This window comes from Glycine max, chromosome 5, assembly GCF_000004515.6.
Source record: "Glycine max cultivar Williams 82 chromosome 5, Glycine_max_v4.0, whole genome shotgun sequence".
Lineage (NCBI taxonomy): Eukaryota > Viridiplantae > Streptophyta > Magnoliopsida > Fabales > Fabaceae > Glycine > Glycine max.
Genome location: NC_038241.2, coordinates 20425452 through 20450044, shown reverse-complemented (window position 1 = coordinate 20450044; position 24593 = coordinate 20425452). Strand labels below are relative to the sequence as shown.

General features: G+C 38.8%; 1 pseudogene; it reads left to right on the top strand.

Annotated features, from left to right (window-relative positions):
- Positions 1–18396: 18396 nt before the first annotated feature.
- Positions 18397–23988, top strand: LOC121174846 (uncharacterized; annotated as a pseudogene).
- Positions 23989–24593: the final 605 nt, after the last annotated feature.

The following is a 24593-nucleotide window of genomic DNA, read 5'->3' as shown; positions in this document are numbered from 1 at the left end:
ATAACTTTTCCCACGAATGTCCGATTCGGGCGCATTAGATGTCGAGAAGCTCTTGAGAAATTCAAATGGTCATAACTTTTCACACGGATGTTAGATTAAGGCGCATCACATATAGAGACACTCGGTAATGAACAACGGAAGCTCTTAGGAAATTAAAATGGTCATAACTTTTCACACTAAGGTCCGATTGAGGTTTATAATATATTGATACGCTCGAAATTAAACATCGGAAGCTCTCCAGAAATTCAAATGGTCATAACTTTTCACACGGATGTCCAATTCGGGCGCATAATATGTCGACAGGCTCGAAATTGAACAACAAAAGCTCTTGAGAAATTCAAATGGTCATAACTTTTAACACGGATGTCCGATTCAGGCTTATAATATATGGATACGCTCGAAATTAAACATCGGAAACTCTCGCAAAATTTAAATGGTCTTAACTTTTCAAACGGATGTCCGATTCGGGTGCGTAATATGTCGAGAGGCCCGAAATTGAACAACAGAAGCTCTTGAGAAATTTAAATGGTCATAACTTTTGAAACGGATGTTAGATTAACACGCATCACATATAGAGACACTCGATAATGAACAATGGAAGCTCTTAGGAAATTAAAATGGTCATAACTTTTCACACTAAGGTCCGATTCAGGCTTATAATATATTGATACGCTCAAAATTAAACATCGGAAGCTCTCCAGAAATTCAAATGGTCATAACTTTTCACACGGATGTCCGATTCGGGCGCATAATATGTCGAGAGGCTCGAAATTGAACAACGGAAGCTCTTGAGAAATTCAAATGGTCATAACTTTTCACACGAATGTCCGATTCAGGCTTATAATATATCGATACGCTCGAAATTAAACGTTGGAAACTCTCGGGAAATTCAAATGGTCATAACTTTTCACACGGATGTTAGATTAAGGCGCATCACATATAGAGATACTCGATAATGAGCAACGGAAGCTCTCGAGAAATTAAAATGGTCATAACTTTTCACACTGAGGTCCGATTTAGGCTTATAATATATTGATATGCTCGAAATTAAACATTGAAAGCTCTCGAGAAATTCATATGGTCATAACTTTTCACAAAAATGTCCGATTCGGGCGCATAATATGTCGAGAGGCTCGAAATTGAACAACAGAAGCTCTTGAGAAATTCAAATGGTCATAACTTTTCACACGCATGTTAGATTAAGGCGCATCACATATAGAGACGCTCGATAATGAACAACGGAAGCTCTTGGGAAATTAAAATGGTCATAACTTTTCACGCTGAGGTCCGATTCAGGCTTATAATATATTGATACGCTCGAAATTCAACATCGGAAGCTCTCCAGAAATTCAAATGGTCATAACTTTTCACACGGATGTCCGATTCGAGCAAATCACATATCGACATACTCAGAATTGAACAACGGAAGCTCTTTTGAAATTCAAATGGTCATAACATTTAACTCGAACTTCTAATTTAGGCGCATCACATATAGTGACACTCGAAATTGAACAACGGAAGCTCTCGTGAAATTCAAATGGTCATAAATTTTCACACGGATGTCCGATTCAGGCTCATAATATATCGATACGCTCGAAATTAAACATCGAAAACTCTCGAGAAATTCAAATGGACATAACTTTTCACACGAATGTCCGATTCGGGCGCATAATATGTCGAGAGGCTAGAAATTGAACAACAGAAGCTCTTGAGAAATTCAAATGGTCATAACTGTTAACACGGATGTCCGATTCAGGCTTATAATATATCGATACGCTCGAAATTAAACATCGGAAACTGTCGAGAAATTCAAATGGTTATAACTTTTCACACGGATGTCCGATTCGATCGCATTAGATGTCGAGAGGCTCGAAATTGAACAATGGAAGCTCTTGAGAAATCCAAATGGTCATAACTTTTCAGACGGATATCCGATTCAGGCTTATAATATATCGATACACTCGAAATTAAACATCGAAAACTCTCGAGAAATTCAAATGGTCATAACTTTTCACACGAATGTCCGATTCGGGCGCATAATATGTCGAGAGGCTAGAAATTGAACAACAGAAGCTCTTGAGAAATTCAAATGGTCATAACTTTTAACACGGATGTCCGATTCAGGCTTATAATATATCGATACGCTCGAAATTAAACATCGGAAACTCTCGTGGAATTTAAATGGTCTTAACTTTTCACACGGATATCCGATTCGGGCGCATAATATGTCGAGAGGCTCGAAATTGAACAACGAAAGCTCTTGAGAAATTCAAATGGTCATAACTTTTCCCACAGATCTCCGATTCAGGCTTATAAGATATCGATACGCTCGAAATTAAACACCAGAAACTCTTGACAAATTCAAATGGCCATAACTTTTCACACAGATGTCCAATTCGGGCGCATAATATGCCGAGAGGCTCGAAATTGAACAACGTAAGCTCTTGAGAAATTCAAATGGTCATAACTTTTCACACGGATGTTAGATTAAGGCGCATCACATATAGAGACACTCGATAATGAACAAAGGAAGCTCTTAGGAAATTAAAATGGTCATAACTTTTCACACTGAGGTCCGATTCAGGCTTATAATATATTGATACGCTCGAAATTAAACATCGGAAGCTCTCCAGAAATTCAAATGGTCATAACTTTTCACACGGATGTCTGATTCGGGCGCATAATATGTCGAGAGGCTCGAAATTGAACAACGGAAGCTCTTGAGAAACTCAAATGGTCATAACTTTTCACACGGATTTCCGATTCGAGCAAATCACTTATCGAGACGCTCAGAATTGAACAACGGAAGCTCTTGAGAAATTCAAATGGTCATAACATTTAACTCGAATGTCTAATTTGGGCGCATCGCATATAGTGTAACTCGAAATTGAACAACGGAAGCTCTCGTGAAATTCAAATGGTCATAAATTTTCACACGGATGTCCGATTCAGGCTTACAATAAATCGATACGCTCGAAATTAAACATCGGAAACTCTCGAGAAATTCAAATGGCAATAACTTTTCCCACGGATGTCCGATTCGGGCGCATAATATGTCGAGAGGCTCGAAATTGAACAACGGAAGCTCTTTAGAAATTCAAATGGTCATAACTTTTGACATGGATGTCCGATTCAGGCAAATCACATATCGAGACGCTCAAAATTGAACAACGGAAGCTCTTGAGAAATTCAAATGGTCATAACTTTTCACAAGGATGTTAGATTAAGGCGCATCACATACAGAGACGCTCGAAAATGAACAACAGAAGCTCTCGAGAAATTAAAATTGTCATAACTTTTCACACTGAGGTCTGATTCAGGCTTATAATATATTGATATGCTCGAAATTAAACATCGGAAGCTCTCGAGAAATTCAAATGGTCATAACTTTTCACACGGATGTCCGATTCGGGCGCATAATATGTCGAGAGGCTCGAAATTGAACAACAGAAGCTCTTGAGAAATTCAAATGGTCATAACGTTTCACACGGATGTCCGATTCAGGCTTATAATATATCGATACGCTCGAAATTAAACATCGGAAGCTCTCCAGAAATTCAAATGGTCATAACTTTTCACACGGATGTCCGATTCGGGCGCATAATATGTCGAGAGGCTCGAAATTGAACAACGGAAGCTCTTGAGAAATTCAAATGGTCATAACTTTTCCCACAGATCTCCGATTCAGGCTTATAATATATTGATACGCTCGAAATTAAACATCGGAAACTCTTGACAAATTCAAATGGCCATAACTTTTCACACGGATGTCCGATTCGGGCGCATAATATGTCGAGAGGCTCGAAATTGAACAACGGAAGCTCTTGAGAAATTCAAATGGTCATAACTTTTTACACGGATGTTAGATTAAGGCGCATCACATATAGAGACACTCGATAATGAACAACGGAAGCTCTTAGGAAATTAAAATGGTTATAACTTTTCACACTGAGGTCCGATTCAGGCTTATAATATATTGATACGCTCGAAATTAAACATCAGAAGCTCTCCAGAAATTCAAATGGTCATAACTTTTCATGTAACATCCTGGAAATTTCTACCCGGAATTTTCGAAAAAGATGTATTTTGAATGATTATATATATATAAGTATTATTCAGTGTATATGCCTATATGTTCTTGGTAGAAGTAGGAATAGCGGGGGCAAGATATGCGGGTTAGGCTAATTAAGGAAGAGAAGTCCATAACTGGGAGGTTATGGGTTAATTCTTAAGTAATTAGTCTAAAAATCATCGTTTTGCGTGCGACTTAGAATTTAACAAAACCAACCTCTGAACCACGCTCGGGGTTTTATTCTGAGCATTTTGATATATATATTGCTTGCTTTCGAAAACTGGCCCCGACGGACGCAGAGAAACGTGAGGAACTGGAACCAGAGAAACGGCACGCAAACCAAGGCAGGATTTTAGCGTTTCAAAGGTCAGGTTTTTCTCACTTTTTGTGGCTGAGTATGAGTCACAATTAAAAAGGGAAAGTGGGCCCTTCTTGCTCCACTCAAATGAAGACATGTGGCATAGCTTGAATAAAATAATAGAAAAAAGAGAAAACCCTTTCATTTAAAACCAAAAAGCAACTCTCTCTCTCTTCACTCAGCCCCACAAAATTTCAGACAGCCCTCTCTCTCCCTCACGTTGCCATTCTCTTCTTCATTCTCCATTGAAGCTCCAAGCAAAGCTTCAACCTTTGGCCATCATTTCTGCCCCAAATCGTGAAAGGAGAGCATTTTCGGGGTCGTGAAGTGCGTGGCTACGAGTGGGACTTCGAAAATTCAGGTTTGGGTGGACTTCTTTCTCCTTTGATTTTCGTGGGTATGGGGTTTTGGGAGATATGATGGGTAGTTTTGTTAGTTTTCTGCTTCATGATGGTTATTTGTGAAGACTCTTGTTGAAAGCTTGTTGAAATTGCCATGTTTGGATGAGTTAGACATACCCATTCTGTTTTAGGGTTTTTGTGATGATGTTTGTGATGTTTATATGCTGAGATTTCTTATGGAAAACTGTTAGAGGTGAAGGGTAGAGTTAACTTAGGGTTAGAAAGTGAGAATGTGATGTTATGAGTGGAAAAAGAGTGAGGCTTTGAGAGTTGGAATGCTAAGTCTGAATTCTGTGGTAAATGGAGGTTAAAGTGAGTTAATACTAGCTTGAAATGTCATTTAGGACTTGTGCTAGAGAGAAAAACAAATGATCAAAGTGAACAAAGAGCCATTTCTAGGGCAAAATTAGGTGTTGAAGAGTCAAATTTTGAGTTGCTGGAATTTTGGGTGTAAATCCAGTTTGAACAAGTCTAAATTGATGGTATAGACTTGTGTGAGGTGAGAGTTTGCTTCAAATTTTTTCCATTCTAAATTTCACTTCTCAAACCTAGAAACCCCATTGAATTGAGGGGTGTTGGACACCTAGATTCTGTGTTGCTGTGCTGTAAGGCTTGATTTTGGTTTAGACATGATTGATACATGATTTGGGACTTGTAGGATTTGATTTGGGCAAGATTGGATGAGGGGAAGTGTGATTTTCGAAATCTGCACTTATGCAGAATTTTGCTGTCAAAATAGGTGCAGCAGGATTTTGGCTTTGTGCAGAAAAATGCTTGTGTGTGGTTGGCTGTGGAAAGAGTAGTACAGAATGAGTTCTGGATGTTTGCTAGTAGATCCCAACGGTCACAATGTAGGTTCATGTACTATAGACTTCCAGTAAAATTTTGGAGTCGATCCAACGGTTAACGAATTGGATCGAAGGAATTGTTATTGGGGTCTTTAAGTGAGAAAAGTTGTGATTTGGTTGGTGTTTTGGCAGAGTTTTCTGCCTTTGCTCTGTTTTGCTTGGCCGCGATAGCTTGTGCTGTTTGAATGTTGTTTTGCTTGGATGTTGTGGAAGCTTGGGAGGATTGATGGGGACCCGGTGTTGAGAGAAACGAGGATATGGGCTACGTGGAAGTACGTGAGCTCAGTTGGAGGTGGGCAACAGGGGATGGTGGGTTTATGCGCGCATTGTGGATGTGGAAAACTTGTTGTGCACCATCGCCCGACCGCCACCTAGTACCACATGTGATGGGTACCCCATAATCCTACAAGCTTGAGATGAGGAAGTGTTGAAGGGTGAAACTTCCTGCTTTTATTGTTGACCACAGAGTGGTACCTGGAGATATGTTGCGGGGGTCAGGAGACCTTGGGGACGTCAGGTGGGGTGCTATTGCCCAAAACCAAGCTTGACCAATCCCGACCCAACCCGGGCATAGTCGGTCAGTGAGAACCTGTGATGTACCTAAACAGGCGAGCTCCTGGCAGTCAACAGATAAAAGGAACAAAGACCACAAAGCAAGGAGGCTTGTGGTGGCTGGCCAGCTGTGAATTTTGTGTGATATGTGGATTATGGCCTCTGGTAATCGATTACCAAGGGTGGGTAATCGATTACAAGGCTTAAAAGTGAAGACAGGAGGCTAAGATGGTCTCTGGTAATCGATTACCACGGGGTGTAATCGATTACCAGGCTTGAAAACGAGGTCAGGAAGCCATGAGGGCTTCTGGTAATCGATTACCAAGGGGGTGTAATCGATTACCAGGCTTAGAAAGGGGGCTGGAACATTGTGGAGGCCTCTGGTAATCGATTACCAGGCTGTGTAATCGATTACACAGAGGGATGGGTCACTGGTAATCGATTACCAGGTATGTGTAATCGATTACACAGTGCATTTTTTGCAGATTTCATTTTCTGAGGCTGTGTAATTCAAGTTTAGCCTTTGGTAATCGATTACCAAGGCTGTGTAATTGATTACCAGAGATGAAAAGCCTTAAGATACCCCTTTTACTTGCATGTAATGGTTATGAGAAGCTTTGTGTTGCGGCATAGTTAGATTCTTGTGAAAGAGTCTACCCCTTTCTTTTCTTCCTTGTAGATCGTGATGGCGGCGCAGCTAATCCGTGATCGAGTAGAGATGGAGTGCCTAGAGGGAGCTTGGGAGACCCTCGAAGGCAACACGAGGTGCCGATTTCGGGGCACTATTCGATTTACGGGACTTCTTTAGTGCATCCAGATGAGCCCGCACAGATGCTTCAGCGCACGGTGGAGTGGATACTACCCACGCCTACACCATATCGTCTAGTGGAGCCTGTCCAAGTGATCGAGGTAACGTCATCCGAGGAAGACCCCGAGGAGGATCTGGAGGAGCTACCTCCTGAGCCTGCTGTGGATGCCCTTGACTTTCTAGAGGGTGATGAGGATCCACTTCTTGAGGTGGATTCTCCCGAGGAAGTCATGTCGGCATCTGAGGCAGACTCTACGGAGGATAGTGGCCCGGGGGAGATGGCGATCAGCGGAGGCTCTTCATCCTAGTGGACAGCTTTTTGGATTAGTTTTGTATACTTTTGAGGGTGGGTGTATCTAGGACTGATGGTTAGGTTTACTCTTTTGTTTTTGTATGGGTAGACCTGATGTATAGGAATTTGATGATTGTATACATGTGGCTGAAGCCACCACCATGGACACCTTTGCTCTGGATGACACTGTATTTTGTAAAACTCCCATATTTTGAACAGCTTTAAATGATGAATGTATTTATGATCAATCTTGTTACTCGAAAAGAAAGCATTTGCAACTCTATTTGTAAAAGAGTTTATCGACCGTATTTTATTCTTTTATTTTCACGTGACGACCTAAAGTAATGGCTGGTATATTCTTCCTTTTGAAACAGCAAAATAGTTTAGAGATTATGAGCGGTAAGAAAGAAATGACTCCGAATAGAGTTGTGAACTGGCCATTCAGGACTCTATAGTGAGGATTTTCCTTCTAAACCTTGTTATGGTGAAAAGAGAAAGAAATGAAAAAGAAAAAGGAAAAAAAAAACAGAATGGTCATAACTTTTGACACGGATGTCCGATTCAGGCTTACAATAAATCGATACACTCGAAATTAAACATCGGAAACTCTCGAGAAATTCAAATGGCCATAACTTTTCCCACGGATGTCCGATTCGGGCGCATAATATGTCGAGAGGCTCGAAATTGAACAACAGAAGCTCTTTAGAAATTCAAATGGTCATAACTTTTGACACGGATGTCCGATTCAGGCAAATCACATATCGAGACGCTCAAAATTGAACAACGGAAGCTCTTGAGAAATTCAAATGGTCATAACTTTTCACACGGATGTTAGATTAAGGCGCATCACATATAGAGACGCTCGAAAATGAACAACAGAAGCTCTCGAGAAATTCAAATGGTCCTAACTTTTCACACTGAGGTCCGATTCAGGCTTATAATATATTGATATGCTCGAAACTAAACATCGGAAGCTCTCGAGAAATTCAAATGGTCATAACTTTTCACACGGATGTCCGATTCGGGCGCATAATATGTCGAGATGCTCGAAATTGAACAACGGAAGCTCTCATGAAATTCAAATGGTCATAACTTTTCACACTGAGGTCTGATTCAGGCTTATAATATATCGATACGCTCGTAATTAAACATTGGAAACTCTCGATAAATTCAAATGGTCGTAACTTTTCACACGGATGCCCGATTCGGGCGCATAATATGTCGAGAGCCTCGAAATTGAACAACGGAAGCTCTTGAGAAATTCAAATGGTCATAACGTTTCACACGGATGTCCTATTCAGGCTTATAATATATCGATACGCTCGAAATTAAACATCGGAAACTCTCGCGAAATTCAAATGGTCATAACTTTTCACACGGATGTCCGATTCAGGCGCATAATATGTCGAGAGGCTCGAAATTCAACATCGGAAGCTCTCGAGAAATTCAAATGGTTATAACTTTTCACTCGGATGTCCGATTCAGGCGTATCACATATAGAGACGCTCGTAAATGCGCATCGGAAGCTCTCGTTAAATTCAAATGGTCATAACTTTTCACACTAAGTTCCAATCCGGGCTTATAATATATCGATACGCACGAAATTAAACAACGAAAACTCTCGAGAAATTCAAATGGTCATAAATTTTCAGACGGATGTCCGATTCGGGCGCATAATATGTCTAGAAGCTAGAAATTGAACAACGGAAGCTCTTGAAAAATTCAAATGGTCATAACTTTTCACACGAATGTCCGATTCAGGCTTATAATATATCGATACGCTCGAAATTAAACATCGGAAACTCTCGGGAAATTCAAATAGTCATCAAATTTCACACGGATGTCCGATTCAGGGACATAATATGTCGAGAGGCTCGAAATTGAACAACGGAAGCTCTTGAGAAATTCAAATGGTCATAACTTTTCACACGGATGTCCGATTCAGCTTATAATATATCGATACACTCGAAATTAAACATTGGAAACTCTCGCGAAATTCAAATGGTTATAACTTTTCACTCGGATGTCCGATTCAGGCGTATCACATATAGAGACGCTCGTAAATGCGCATCGGAAGCTCTCGTTAAATTCAAATGGTCATAACTTTTCACACTAAGTTCCAATCCGGGCTTATAATATATCGATACGCACGAAATTAAACAACGAAAACTCTCGAGAAATTCAAATGGTCATAAATTTTCAGACGGATGTCCGATTCGGGCGCATAATATGTCTAGAAGCTAGAAATTGAACAACGGAAGCTCTTGAAAAATTCAAATGGTCATAACTTTTCACACGAATGTCCGATTCAGGCTTATAATATATCGATACGCTCGAAATTAAACATCGGAAACTCTCGGGAAATTCAAATAGTCATCAAATTTCACACGGATGTCCGATTCAGGGACATAATATGTCGAGAGGCTCGAAATTGAACAACGGAAGCTCTTGAGAAATTCAAATGGTCATAACTTTTCACACGGATGTCCGATTCAGGCTTATAATATATCGATACACTCGAAATTAAACATTGGAAACTCTCGCGAAATTCAAATGGTCATAACTTTTCACACGGATGTCCGATTCGGGCGCATAATATGTCGAGAGGCTCGAAATTCAAAATGGAAGCTCTCGAGAAATTCAAATGGTCATAACGTTTCACTCGGATGTCCGATTCAGGCGTATCACATATAGAGACGCTCGTAAATGCACAACGGAAGTGTCATACCCTAATTTCGTCCGGGGACCTTTGCTCGATGACGTGCGACCATTCTTTGGTCCTCGTGAGGTGCTTGGCACCCATCATTAGGCAATTTGTGAAATTCCAGGACATGCCGAAAAACCAAAAAAATATTGATGCACAATCCGTAAGTTTCCGTGACACACCGGAAATCAAATGGAAGCATCGTTGCATAATTAAGTGAGGTTCCGTAACATTCCGTAAGTCAAAAAGGGGATGATTATGTAATCCGCAAGGTTCCGTAACATTACGGAAAGAAAACAAGTATCGTTACGAAATTCGTAAGTTTCCGTAACTTTACGAAAAAAGAATCACCAAAAAACAGCAGAGGGGGGTGTACTTAGTAAAAATGGGGGTGCAAATAGCACCCAGGCCCACTTGGGCCCTCTGGAATATTCCTCCAGAAGGCGGTTGCTTCTGGAGGAAGCAACCCTGCTCGCCTTGGGCGAGCTGGGCGGCAACCACCTCCCCTATTTTGCTATAAATAGGGGAGGAAGGCAAGAAGGAAGGGGTTCAGCCCCTTAGGCACTTCTCTCTCTTTCGAATTTGCTTGGAAAAATTGTTTCCGTGAAGAAAATCTAAGCCGAGGCGCTTCCGAAACGTTTCCGTAACGTTTTCCGTGAAGAATTTCGCAAAGGGTTCAACCGTTCTTCGACGTTCTTCATTCGTTCTTCATCGTTCTTCGATCTTCAACGGGTAAGTACCTCGAACCAAGCTTTTCGATTCATTCTATGTACCCGTAGTGGTCCACATTGTGTTTCGTGCATTTTTATTCTCGTTTTGTTTACTTTTTATACCCCCTATTGACGTGCTTAAGCCATTTTACTTAAATCATTTCTCGCTTAACTTAAAAATAAAATAAATTTCCACCGAACGTTTGAATTGTATTATCCATTAACTTCGGTTAAAATAAATTCCGACCGTTCGGTCGTGCCGTAACCACGTTGGAAATCAAAAAGAGGTAATAAAATAATATAATAATCAAAAAGACATCTTTTAGTAAAATAAAGCGGAAAATCAGTCGGACGTTTTCTCTTTGGGATTTCTCATTCTTAATCGAATTGATTAATAACTAAAGTGAAACTAAAGGCTAAAATCAATTCGCCTAGTCAAGCTCGTCCATAAAAATAGGCTTTTGAAGTTCGTCATTTCATTTTCTCACTAAGTAAAATGGATCATTTTTAAGGTCCAACGCCTTAAAATGATCACCTCTTAAAGTGAAAAAGAATCACTTGATAAAAAAGAACTACGTAGGTCTGATTTTCTCATCCCAAATTGAGGAATACGTAGGAGCAAAGGGAAACACCCTTGTCGACCACAAAAAGAGAAAATATAAAAAGGGTATAAAGGATATAGAGACACAAAAAGGGAACATAAAAAATCAAAGTCATGTTTGCACATTCGATTAAAGGCTGTCGTCCCTTGGGGCGGACGTGTGGGGTGCTAATACCTTCCCCGTGCGTAAATACAACTCCTGAACCTTTCACTTAAAAGTTTGTAGATCGCGTCTTTTCCGGTTTTTCCGACGTTTTCCTCAAATAAACGTTGGTGGCGACTCCGCGCGTATTCCTTTCGTGGAACACGCATCCCGCGAGTCACGCGTCGCCCTCCCGCCGAAGGGTAGGTTGCGACAGGTGCAAAGGATGCAATTAGAATTCAAGGTAAGCTCTTTGGTCAATTGGCTTGTATATACACAATCATGTCCTCATTCATACATATCATTCTAGATTTCAGAGACTGATGCAAAGACCATTACTCAAAGCTAGTCGTTCACTCACAATATAAGATCACACTCTCACCGGGTTATGGTTCAAGCTTTTCTTTCTCAATCAATCTGTCTACTGACTAACATTTCTAACTACAAGTTCTTATTCTTGTTCTTTCTTTGTCTAACATACACACTTGCTCAACTCATGAAAGAAAACACAAGCTCATCACAATCATGCATTCAATTCAAAACCAAATCATACGCCAATTTCCACAAAAAGATAAAAGTGTTTCACTGCAATATCATCAAAGTCAAGTCAAACTGTTCCATATGCTTCAAGATGAGCAAACCAACTACTCATAAATAAAACTAACAGTGTATATAAACATAAAATAAATATTGTACTAAAACTATAATCATAATACTAATAATGCAAAAAGCACTGGATCTCTAGGACAGGAGTGGAAGGGTCGGCTGCGTGTTGAAGTGAAGATGGATCCACCACTGGAAATGGTGAATCAGCTGGTGCTAGCACTGGCCCAAGATAAGTAGCCTCATCGAATCTCGTCTCGTCTCTAATCTTCCTTTCGAAAAATCAACAACTCCAGGGATGGTGGCTTCAAATGATTGGTTGTTTTCTAGCTCTGGCTCCTGCTGTTGAGGTGCCTGAGTTGTAGAGCTTCCATCATCCCCCACAAAAGAAGGTCGAACTCCAGGCCAGGCCACCTTCTCAATGAATTTCTCTACACTCATAATTGGCCTTTGTTTAGCCCATTCTTGCAAGTTTTTCATAATGAGAATTTGTCCCTCAAACAAGCTCTGCAATTTAGCATCTGAAGTCTGGGAGCTCAGGGCAGATGCGTCTGTTGAAGCTGGAGGTGGAGCTAGAGTAGAAGATGAAGGGATGCCAGCTATTGGTGTAGAGGAAGAGGGAACATCAGCTGCTCTGAGCTAGGTCTTCCTTGCCCCTTGAAAATTACCTGTTTGGTCATTCACATTCCAACAGTTCCTTGTAATATAAGCCAAGTTAATGACCGGCCTTAGGCTCTCGTAAGAGGTAAGAGCATCAGATCCAACTCCCCTCGATCTACATAAGGCTGTGATTAAAGCTGGGAAACCTAGGCAAGAAGAGTTGGACTGAGCCATCATGGTCATCTATCCAGAGATCAAACCGCCAATGCTCATGTCCATCCTTGTGATTAAGCCATAGACCAACCTAGCTCTGTTTGTGTTCAAATTTGAAGTGCGGGAGGTAGGAGCTAGGTTAGAGTAAGAGAAGACAATCCATGTCTAAGCCAAGGTAGTAAAATCCTTTTTGAGGAGCTTCCATGGATGGCCCTCAGCTTTCAAAATAAAGCCCTTGCACGGAATGCATAGACTAGCCACCATCTCTTTGGGATCAGACCTTAATCTGTAAAATCTATAATAAGTGGGTAAAGATTCCCCCACCTCTAATAACACTGGAGTTTGAAGAAACTCATTTAGGTTGTCTGCATCCATCTTGATTAAATGACCTCTTACTCTAGCACACTTGGGAGCTTGATCTTCTGGACTATAGAAATTGGCATAAAATTCTTTAACCACTGCCACATCTATGCTCCCTTCCTGAAGGTTGGTGAGGCATTTGTGAAGGTTACGCCTCTCCAACTCTGTTTTAAACTCGTCGAACTCAAAATGATAAATTTGAACATTCCTTTCCGGAAGGATCCTTCGGTCCAAAATGTTATCGATATATCGGTTCCTGGCATCCATTGATTGGAATCTCCTGGTATCATACTGATCCTGTGGCCTAGAATCACTACTTATATGTTTCCTAGAGGCCATCTGCAAATAAAGGAACCAAACAATTGATCAGGACACAAGTTATTCAAATTCAAAAACTAAAAAATAAAACTGAAAAATGCACTGGCGGCTTAGCGAGACATGGTCCTCTTAGCTCACCTTCACAAAATACACACTTTCGCTTAGTGACAGGTGAAGTTGCTTAGTGGAAGTTGTACAACTGTAGCTTCTGCATAATTGGCTTAGCTGGCAAGTTCCCACTAAGCCAAACATCTGCTGCAAGGATATGCGCTAAGCACATCAAAGGCTGTGCTTAGCGGCACCATACAATTCAAAAATTTTACTAAGTATTGGGAGCTTAGCGAACAAGGCTCGCTTAGCTCGACAGATGCCGTAATGAACCACGCTTGGCTCAGGAAAGCTTGGCTTAACACGCAGCTATCAACAAAAAAAATTTTCTAAGCTACCTGGGCTTAGCGATTCAGCCTCACTTAGCCACAGGTAGTTCAGCAAGAGGATGAGTGTTCATCCTCAAACGATGAACTCGCTTAGTGCGGTAGGTGCGCTTAGCGAGTTTGTCCGAGAATGCATATATTCAATGAATACTGATGAAATTGCTTAGTGCAGCATGCTCGCTAAGTGAGTTCATCGTGTTTTCAAGAAAATGCAAAAAACGAAATTCATTTTCTTGCACTTTTCAAGCCTCTAAAAGGCATATTAGACATGCAATGTTCCCAAATTACTCAATATAGTACAAATGTATATAAAGTCCTAATCTTAAACTAATTTTAACAAAACATTAAAACCCTAAAAATCTAAAACTAAAAGTAAGCTTTTCTACCCTAAAGTTTAGACAAGTAAAAGAGAATAAAAAGCAAGGAACTTACTTGGATAGTAAATGCTTTGTGATTGGAAGAAGAAGATGCAAAAAGGAAGCATAGATGCAAATTGCGTGAATTTTTGGAGAGGGAGAATGTAGAGAAGAAGCTTGAAGATTATGGCCATTGTGAGTGTAGCTGGCGTTACACTCACTTAAGTAGTTTTTACGCTTCTCTCTAAGCGAGCCACTGCGCTAAGCTGACATTTGAAATTCAAACTCAGGCTTCTTTTTTTTAACAAACACAACACTTGGCTTAGTGCGTAAAAAGACCGCTTAGCAAGGTCTACAGATCACAAAACCTGCAACTCTCGCTAAGTCGGGCTCTGGGCCGGCTTAGCTAAAATGATGCATCTTGTGTACAGAGGAGCATGCACTTAGTGGAAAAGGAGTCGCTTAGCGCTAACATTGCTGCAAGGATTTTAGCTTAGCTTCCATGAGGGGCACTTAGCTCGATGAAACCCATTTTAGGCCACAAAGAATTAAGCTTAGCTACCATGAATGGCGCTTAGCTCAATGAACCTCAGTTCTGACCGCAAGGAAATGAGCTTGGCAACAACGACTTGCGCTTATCCAGAGTGTATGATGGGCTTAGCGATCAGGCTGTAGCTTAGCCAAATTCAGATCGAATTGAAGTTGGCTTAGCTCAGCCTTGGCCAGCTTAGCAGACCAAATCAGCCTTAAATGCAAAGGGTTTGGCATTAAGCGCATGAGACTCACGGCTTAGCGCATGACCAAAGATGCGTTTAGTGTGAGGCTTGCACTTAGCGAAAGGACTATTTTTTTCAGAAAATATTTTCTAAGTTATTTTTCAGTCCTGTCCTCAACAAATAGAAACCCTTATATCTAACATTCAAGGATAAGCTGATATACTCCAATGTACAGATTATAAAGCAGGTTTCACATCATATATACATGAGAAACAAAGATAGAAAAAATTAAAACTGGGTTGCCTCCCAGGAAGCTCTTCTTTAATGTCATTAGCTTGATGCTTTTACCTCAATGGGTGATATCATGTTTTGGTTCTTACCTCCAGAACCTTTTGACCCACTTCCATTACCTGTAAGCAAAAATTTTGTGCTGGAGCAGGCTTGTCTTCAACAAACAAATCAAAATCAATTTTCTGATTCTCAAAACCCATCTCCAGCTTCTTTCTACACATGTCAACTATGCAGCTTGCAGTTAACATGAATGGCCTTCCCAATATTACAGGAATGTCAGTATCTTCACAAATATCCATTACCACGAAGTCTACCGGGAAGATGAAATGTTTCACTTTGACCAACACATCTGCAATTACTCCATATGGTCTGGTAATGGAGCGGTCAGCCAATTGTAAAGTCATTTTAGTGGGCATGATCTCTAACGCTCCCAACCTTCTACACATGGAGAGCAACATTAAATTTATACTGGCTCCCAGGTCAATAAGAGCTTTTCCCATAGTGACTTCTCCAATTGAACAAGGAATAGTTATACTCCCAAGGTCTTTATGCTTGGGTGGAAGGATCTTTTGAATCACAAGACTACAATTTCCTTCCACTATAATGTTTTCCTGGTGAATATACTTATGTTTCCTTGTTAACATATCCTTCAAGAATTTGGAGTAGAGTGGCATCTGCTGTAAAGCTTCTCCGAAGGGCATGGTTATTTCCAGTTTCCTGAAAATATCTAAAAATCTTGCCAAATGACAGTCCTTTTCCTTCTTGGAAGGTACCACAGGATATGGTACTTCTGCACCTTCATTCACAGATTTCTCACTTCTACTCTTCTTTTCATTCTTTTTTTTTCTCTTTTCAATTCTTTTATTTTCTTTTTCTTTTTCTTCTTCTTTTTCTTTTTCTTGGTCATTCAATTCTTTTTTATTGACCATTATTTGTTTCTCTTTTTCCTGATTATTTTCACCTCTCACATCATTTTTCTTACCATCAGTACCTTTCTTTTCAATAGCTTTCTTCTTGAGCCCAACACTTTTCTCTTCCTCATCCTCCACAAACCTTTTACTCCTTGTCATCACAGCTTTGCATTCCTCCTTGGGATTCTTCTCTGTATTTGCTACAAAACTGTTGGATGACTTGTCAGCTATCTGCTTGGCCAGTTGTCCCACCTGGAGCACAAGATTCTTCAGTGCTGACTCAGTGCTTTTATGATTTGGCATTGTTACCTGCATAAACTGAGTCAAAGTCTCCTCCAGCTTAGTAGTCCTCTGAAAGATGTTAGGCCCTTGTTGGATTGGCCTATTCGAGGGTCCACCTTGGTCTTTATTGAACTAATTGCTAGGGTGTGACCTCCACTGTCCTTGTTGATTATAAGGACCCTACCGGAAGCCTGAAAATCCTCCTTGAGTGTACCCTTGTCGCTGTTGATTTCCCATATAATGAATTTCTTGAGTGTTTTCTTCAATGGGATTACATTGGCCTGTTTCATGAGCCTCACCACAGATGGTACAACATGTAACCTACAAAACAGAAGAATGTGTAGGTTGACCAATAGATAATTTAGTTAGCTACTTACCGAGTGTTTCTGTTAAAATCTCAAGTTGCTTAGAAAGCAACTTATTCGGTGCCAATAAAGCATCATGTGATGATAGTTCTAACAAGCTTTTCTTTGTGGGTTGATGGGTTCTGTCGCACAAAATGGCATGATCACTGGCTGACATATTCTCAATTAGTTCAGTTGCTTCTTCTGGGGTCTTTAGCTTTCTTTTCCTCCCTACAGAAGCATCTAGCAGTTGCTTGGTTTGTGATCTCATCCCATCTATGAACATATTCAATTGAATTGGCTCGGAAAACCCATGGGTGGGAGTTCTTCTCAATAAACCTCTGAACCGTTCCAATGTTTCACTCAAAGATTCATCCGGGAACTGATGAAATTAAGAGATTGCAGCTTTCCCTTCCACAGTCTTGGACTCTAGGAAATATTTCTTTAGAAATTTTGCAACAAATTCTTCCCAGGATTTAAGATTGTTCCCTTTAAACGAGTGAAGCTACCTCTTGGCCTCTCCTGCCAATGAGAATGAGAATAGACTTAGTCTAATAGCTTTATCTGGCACACTAGCAATCTTAACTGTGTTGCATATTTCAATGAACATTGCCAAATGTGCGTAGGGGTCTTCATTAGGTAATCCTTGGAATAAATTCCCTTGTATTAAATGAATTAAAGAATGCGGGTAGTTGATGTTGTGAGCTTCCACTTCAGGACATGCAATGCTAGTAAAGAATTGCGGTACTGAGCTGCTTGAATAATCCTCAAGGGTGATCCTCTAGTGCTGCTCGTCTACCATGATAGCGGCTTCAGGCAATTGAGTAGCAGACTCCCTTGATGATGGTGAATTAGGTGATAATGAATCAAAGAAATGAGTTTCTTCCTCAAGAATGGATGCAACTGTTCTGTCTTGCAGAAGTTTTCTTCTCCTCTTGGCCCTATTCCTTCTTAATGTAGCTTCAATTTCTAAATCCAGAGGAACTAAATTGCCTATGGGAGACCTATGCATGTAAAATACTAACAGAACGGTGATTATCCAATTCAATAAGAAAAGACAAATAAGAATTGAGAAAAATATTCACAGATAATCAAAGAATAACGAATAAAGAATAGGCACCTAAAAACGAACTAACTTTCCAAATAAAAAGAAGTTCCCCGGAAATGGTGCCAAAAACTTGTTCGCTTCCGGCAAGTGCACCAAATCATGCAAGTAGTATAAAACGGTAAGAACCGAGTATCGAACTCTGAGGAACTTGTGTTACTTGGTAAACCTGTTCATAGTAAACACATCCCTTTTCACATCAGACACCTATTCACTGAAATAGCTTTACCAAGTAACACAAGTTCCATGAGAGTTCGATACTCGGTTCTTACCGTTTTATACTACTTGCGCGATCCAGTGCACTTTCCAAAAGCGAACATTGCTCGTGTCAACACAAAGGAGAGTTGTGTTGATCCCTCAAGGAACGATCCATACATGGGTGACTCAGACAAATACGGGTTGTACATTGAAGAAAATCCTCCCCGCCTGGTTGCCCTAGGAAGACTTTATGAGGGATCTACAACCGTTCACAACATTTCTTTTATGCATGATCAAGTCAAGGTTGGTGTTGAGGAGGTTAGAGATGCAAATACTCTCATTCATGTACCCACTGAAGAGGTTAAGCTAGTGGGGCAGGCACTTAACACCTTCCTTGCTTGGCCGACACATCTTGTGAAGCGTTTATCATAATAGGTATTTTAGTGTCATTAAATTCTTCTTTTTTCAATTAAAGTGTTCACTGTAATTAAATTATGTTAATTAACTATTTTGGATAAACAGGGAGCTGTGGAACCCATGAAACTTGCAGATAGGCCGGATCATGATCTCGATGATCCCCTATATCTGATGACATTGACCATCCCACAACTTTTTCTAAAGCTATTGCAGGTTATGTGGGATGCTACCATGTTTGGGGTGTTTAATGACAACTTCCCCTTGTACATAAAGCATGAAGATCTGTCTGAAATAGCATACGGTGGTCAATGTCTCAGCATCTCTATTATACAGTTGTGGATTCTGTAAGTCAGTTTACATTGTTGTTTATTACCTAACTTATTGTTTTAAATTCATACATAATTTACTTTATGATAACAACAATAGGCATACGACTGAGACAAGTATGCGAGTGGGGAATGCCATGTGTATGGATTCCTCGAGCCATAGTCTATCCAGAGATTTGAGCAATTGCAATTTGAATCATAAAGTTACATTAAGAACTAGATGAAGAATTCAAAGCGAGATGTGTACCTAGGAGCCTACCTAAATGGGTAAGTTAAACTGAACAAATGAATTTAAATAATGCATAATAGTATAATAACCTATATTGGTCTCCACTGCAGTGCACATTGGCAAATGGTTGTCATTTTGCCTAAGGAAAATGTTGTGATCTGGTTTTGTTCGTTGCATAATAGGTCAGACAACTATCTGAAAGGAATAATTAACAGGTCAGTGTTGTTTTTCTATACATTTGCATTAGAATTAGTCAGGAATATCAATATTCTAATTGTACAATATGCATCCATGTTTGTATTCAACAGTGTTTTGAAAGGATTTGACGATACTCCACAAAGTAAATCCAAGGTTGTTGCTAGGTGAATTGTTGTTAAAGTAAGTCATTTAAACAATGCTTCTAGTTATATTTTAGTATTGTGTAGACTAATTTGTACTTAACATTGAATATCAAAATTTCATAATGTATTTAGTGTAATAAACAAAAAGGAAGCACTGAGTGTGTGTTGGACAAGGGGCCTCAAATATCATAAGAAGGGGGGTGGTTGAATTAAGATATTACAAACTATTTCCCCAATTAAAATTCTACTTTGATTTCAATACAAGTTCCAAGTTCACTTAAAGATGAATTTCTAAATAATGATTCAAATTAAACAATCTAAATATAAATGTAAATTGATTACATCCTCTGGTAATCGATTACTAGAGAGTAAATCTCTTGAAAAAGACTTTTTAACTTAAATTTCTTGGCCAAACCTTTTGCTATCTCAATTTGGAATTCCCTTCCTAAAATACTAGAGATCTTCTTGATGTTGTATCTTGTATTCTTGGATTGTTGTCTTCAATTAAACTTGAGAAGAGCATTTTCATAAGACATCAAATCATCACGATCATATGGCATCATCAAAACATCAAAGGCAAAGTCTTTGCTTCTACAATCTCCCCTTTTTGATGATGACAATTTAATTCCTGAAATCAAGATACAAGCAATGTATATGCATGATATATTACGTTCACTCATTTCCAACTCCCCCTATGTTTTGGAATTGATGATTACTTGATTTCTAAGCTTCTATACCACCCCATTTCTCTCCCCCTTTGGCAACATCAAAAAGCCAAAGTGTGTGGCAATCAACACAAGATAATATAATAGAGTGGACATAATCAATCATAAGTCACAACCAAACATAAGCTAAGCATAAATAAGTCATAACCAAACATAATCCAAGCACTCAGAAGTGAAATATAATCCAAACAGTCATAATCCAAAACCACATAGAATCTAAGCAAAAAAGACTAAAGTCCAAATACCGAAGAAAAACTAAAGTTCAAAAAATGATAGCGTAAGGAGCATAGCCAAATACATGGCTTATAAGAAAAGATAATAATAATCTAAACACTAAGAAGGTGGTGGTGGTGGTGGTGGAAGATCGAAGCTCTGACGAATATAACCCACATCCTCTTCAAGCTGCGTGAGACGGATATCCATTCCTGCAAAGCGACCATCCAAAGAATCAAATTGTTCACCAACATAAGTGCGAAGACATCAAATCATCACGATCATATGGCATCATCAAAACATCAAAGGCAAAGTCTTTGCTTCTACAATCTCAAAGTCTTTGCTTCTACAGTGTAGGTATAACGTCATGCACTGGATGTCAATTATAATCTTAGGAAGTTTAAAAAATAATTGGGAAACGGTAATTGTTTAATTCAAACAATTTTCATTTTTTTATGATTGGTATTATATTATTAACTTATGTTTGATTATATCATGTCATATTTCAATGATGCTAGAGCATTGGAACTAGAGAGATTGAAGGTGCTTCACATCCAATGGGCAAAGTTTTATTTGAAAGTTAAAAATGAAACCTAGGATGTTTAGGCAATTTTGTAACTGTAGTTTACTTTACATTTTTTACAACTCATGTCTCTTTAACATTAAATATTTTTTATTCATAATAATTAATAAATTTGTCATGGAATTTTTGGTAAAAACTATTTCAAAACAAAATGAAAGTTATATGTTGTGTGATCTGCTTTTAAAATTTGCAAGTTAATTTTGGGGTTACTGAAAAAATAGACAGTATATTAAAAAAAATCTAAAAACAACATCAATTTTTTCAAAAACCGATGTTAACGTACACTGACAACACTTCAACAAACAAAATCGGTTTTTTAAAAGACCGATGTTAACATACACTAACAACATAGGTTTTTTAAAAAAACCGATGTTGATATGAAGATATATAACTTTTTTTATAATTCTTATTATATAACATCGGTTATTTAAATAACCAATGTTGTAATTTTACATTAACATCGATTTTACGATAATAGTTTCAACGTTGGTACTTTCAACATTGATTAATAACTGATGTTGAAAGTCCTTAATAATCGATGTTAAAAGCTTATTTTCTAGTAATGATGGCTGGACGACGACAACGATGACACAAGGTAGCGTAGAAATGACCCATGGAGAACGCGAAAAATGTGGCGTGTGTGTTACCTCAACGCGTTGTGGACAAGAAAGAAAAAATCATTTGGGAGGTTCGTGAAGACAAGCCTTGACTTCATCGGAGGCGATAGAGGAGAGTAAAAAATTGAGTACCTCCGGCCAGTTTTGGTGCGCTTTGAAGATAACGGAAACAATTTGGGCGAGGTGAAGGCATATGGATTGTTAACTCCTTTGGGGTTAAAATTGAGGGACAAAATCTTCATGAGTCTTCTTACTAGGGACCTCAGACATAGGACATGGTTTTCCAAATGCAACAGTCCTCTCAACACTAGTTCCATGCATTAGCACTTGTTGTTGTGAATTATTAATGGGTAGAAGTAGAACCAGAATCTTCTGTCCATTTCAATAAGTACAGTGCTTGAGTTGAGCTTTTTCCCCAACTTCTTATGTGAATATCCTGTATTGTTGGTTAGTTTTTATGAACTTGAAGGAAGGTACATACATTTGTTTCTTCAACAAATAAGAACTTCTTGAAAGGAGTGGCAGACAACCAATTCCCCAACATTGGTTTTGGTTGGTTTTTCTAAGTTGTCAAAGAATAATGGATTTCAAGCCCCGTGTATAATTAATGAAATGTTTCAACTTAGAGGAAAAGAGGCACTTCAAATAGTATAGGTTAGTAAATTTTAACTTATCATAAGGAAAATAGATTTGCCTTAGAGGGAATATGAAACGAAATGTATAATGTGGTGATAAAAGATAAAGTAAAAATCAAATATGGTGTTGAGGTTAAGATTTAATGATTCAGGTAGTATTCGAGAAGGGTGAGGAAAAAAAGATAATGAGAAAATAAATATTTTTATCCATAATTTTTTCAAATGTAAACGAATATATTTTTTGCTCGTAAATTATACCAATAATCTTATCCAACAAAATCTAAATTAATTTTTGCAAATGTAAAATATAATCTAGCTCATTATGCTTAATCAATTTAGTGGTAAGGTTAGAATAAATGCATGATTTCGCGGTTGTTTAAACAAAAAAGATTAAATATAATGCATTCTCAAGTTGTTTACTAGATATTAAAAAAATCTTATTTATTTCATAAGTTTAACAGACTTCGACTATTACCCTAACTACCTTGAAAGACACAATTGATTATCAAACCCTAATCATATATTAACATTGGATAAGATCCCCACAAGATCAATAAATAAATCTAAATCTCCTAATCTCAAACAAATTAAGTGTAGCAGAGGTGCCTTTTATTTTGTTCTGTTTACAATTCTTATTATCCCACAACAAACCATAAATCCTAATTCATCAAACAACTCTTTTTCAGTTTAACCAACACAATCACACACCCTCAGCCTCTCTGTTTCTCTCTCTATGCCACTACTTATTTTATTTTATCTCTTTGTGTGAAAATTCACTCAAATCCATGAAACCATTCGTGTCCACTGTGAACAAAAACTACAGCAATCTCAAATATTCAGAAAACTTCCACCACTCTTCATGTACCATAACAAAACTAATGACATCCTTCTTCCTCTTAATCTGCATCTCCTACCTCTTCTACACCCTCAGATTCATCACACATTCATATGATTGCCCTCAAAAAAAGCCTTACCCTCTTCCCACCACCACCCACTTTTTCTGACAACACTGCTTCATCCCCATCTCAACACACCAATAAAACAACACCCTTTGAGGAAAAAAACCAACATTTCCCTCATAGTGTTCGGCATGGCAGCCTCATCAAGGCTATGGAACCATAGAAAAGAGTACATCAAACTATGATGAAGGCCAAATGTGACAAGGGGCAACTTTTGGCTAGATCAAGAAGTGACAAATGAACCTAGTGAGGAATACCTTTTACCAACATTGAGAATATCAAGTGATGTCTCAAAGTTCAAGGTCGAGAATCTACGTGGGAAGAGGTTGGGAGTTAGAATATCTCGCATAGTCTCGGAGACAATGAGGCTAGGGATGTAGAATAATAACAATGAAAGGTGGTTTGTGATGGGGGATGATGACACTTTCTTTGTGACCGAGAATTTGGTGAGGGTGTTACAAAAATATGATCATAATCAATTCTATTACATTTGGACCAATTCAGAGAGCCACATGCAAAATATTCATTTTTGTTATAATATGGCTTATGGGGGTGGAGGGTTTGCAATTGGTTACCCTTTAGCTGTGGCATTGGAGAGAATGCAAGACAACTGCCTTCAGAGGTACCTGCATTGTTTGGCTCAAATGATAGGATCTAGGCTTGTATGGCAGAGCTTGGTGTCCCTCTCACTAAGGAGATTGGTTTTCACCAGGTTAGTGTATAAAGCAACTACTAAAATTATGAGGTGAATAAGTGATGATTCCAATTTATATAGAAGTTATTCATTTTTCCTTTCTATTTGAATCAGAAAGTTACATTACGAACTGGATGCAAAATTTAAAACGAGATGTGTACCTAGGAGCTTACCTGAATGGGTAACTTAAACTAAACAAATGAATTTAAATAATGTATAATAGTATAATAACCTATATTGATCTCCACTGCATTGCACATTGGCAAATGGTCGTCATTTTACCTAATGAAAATGTTGTCATCTGGTTTTGTTCAATGCATAATAGGCCAGACAACTACCTCAAAGGCATAATTAACAAGTCAGTGTTTTTTTTCAATACATTTGCTTCAGCATTAGGTTGGAAAATCAAAATTTTAATTGTACAACAAGCATCAATGTTTGTATTCAACAGTGCTTTGAAAGGACTTGATGGTACTCAACAAAGTAAATCCAAGCCTGCTGCTAGGTGGATTGTTGTTAAAGTAAGTCCTTTAAACAATATGATTCTACTTATATTTTAGTATTGTGTAGAGTATTTTTTTCTTAACGTTGAATGTCTAAATTTCATAATGTATTTAGTGTAATAGACAAAAAGG